General features: G+C 42.2%; 1 long non-coding RNA gene across 1 annotated transcript; it reads right to left on the minus strand.

Moving 5' to 3' along the window:
• Positions 1-11: 11 nt before the first annotated feature.
• Positions 12-752, minus strand: LOC109509021 (uncharacterized). The gene is made up of 3 exons (XR_002166846.1): positions 662-752; positions 475-589; positions 12-161 (listed from the first exon to the last, which is right to left on the minus strand). It is a non-coding gene; the product is annotated as an uncharacterized LOC109509021 (long non-coding RNA).
• Between the last annotated feature and the right edge of the window lie 8 nt (positions 753-760).

The raw sequence follows: 760 nt of genomic DNA on the forward strand, positions 1-760 counted from the left end.
TTTTTTTTTTGAGGACATCGTGAAGCATAAGTGAGAACGTACCTGGAAAGATTCCCACAGATGACTGCGCATGGTTGGGCCGTATGGAGGTGATGTAAGGCCTTGGCGATCCCGTTGATGACGGCGAGACGTTCTTGCCAGGACAAAGGGGGCCCACTGTTCTGTAGACGCCATTATAGTCATTTAGTTTGCTCACACGTTAAAAGGGAGACTTCACATGTGCACACTTGTAGCAGTTATAATCAATATAATTTGTCCGCCTCTGGCTCTTTTAAAAATACTCCGCACGGCATTGGTTTTTAATGTCACTCATTTGGCTTTTGACTCAGCATGACAGTTTTAGTTTGTTTGACTGTTTTTCTGTAGGCAGCGTCTCTGAGAAAATAACTGAATAAAAATAAATAAATAAAAAATAATTGGCGCATGTTCTTTTTGAGTCCACTTTCAGCTGATACTAATACAAAATCAATCTACCTGATGATGGAGTCTGTGGAAGAGCGACCCCTTTGACATGTAAGGATAGACCAGACAGTAGCGCGTCTCATCGGAGAAGCAGCCCAACAACTCTAAAATGTTTGGATGTCGGCACCTGCAACACATCAAAGCCGTTTGTAATCGGTCCTGCCCAAAAAATTGTTTTTTTTTTACCGATAACACGTACAATCGATGAATTTCCATTTCCTTTCGAAACACGTCCCACAGCTTCTTCCAGGATACGTTGTTTACCTGCAAAAGAATGAGCAGATCACTCGAGCAAAAC

The sequence above is a fragment of the Hippocampus comes genome, unplaced genomic scaffold, assembly GCF_001891065.2.
Source record: "Hippocampus comes isolate QL1 unplaced genomic scaffold, H_comes_QL1_v1.1 C16731264, whole genome shotgun sequence".
Taxonomy (NCBI): domain Eukaryota; kingdom Metazoa; phylum Chordata; class Actinopteri; order Syngnathiformes; family Syngnathidae; genus Hippocampus; species Hippocampus comes.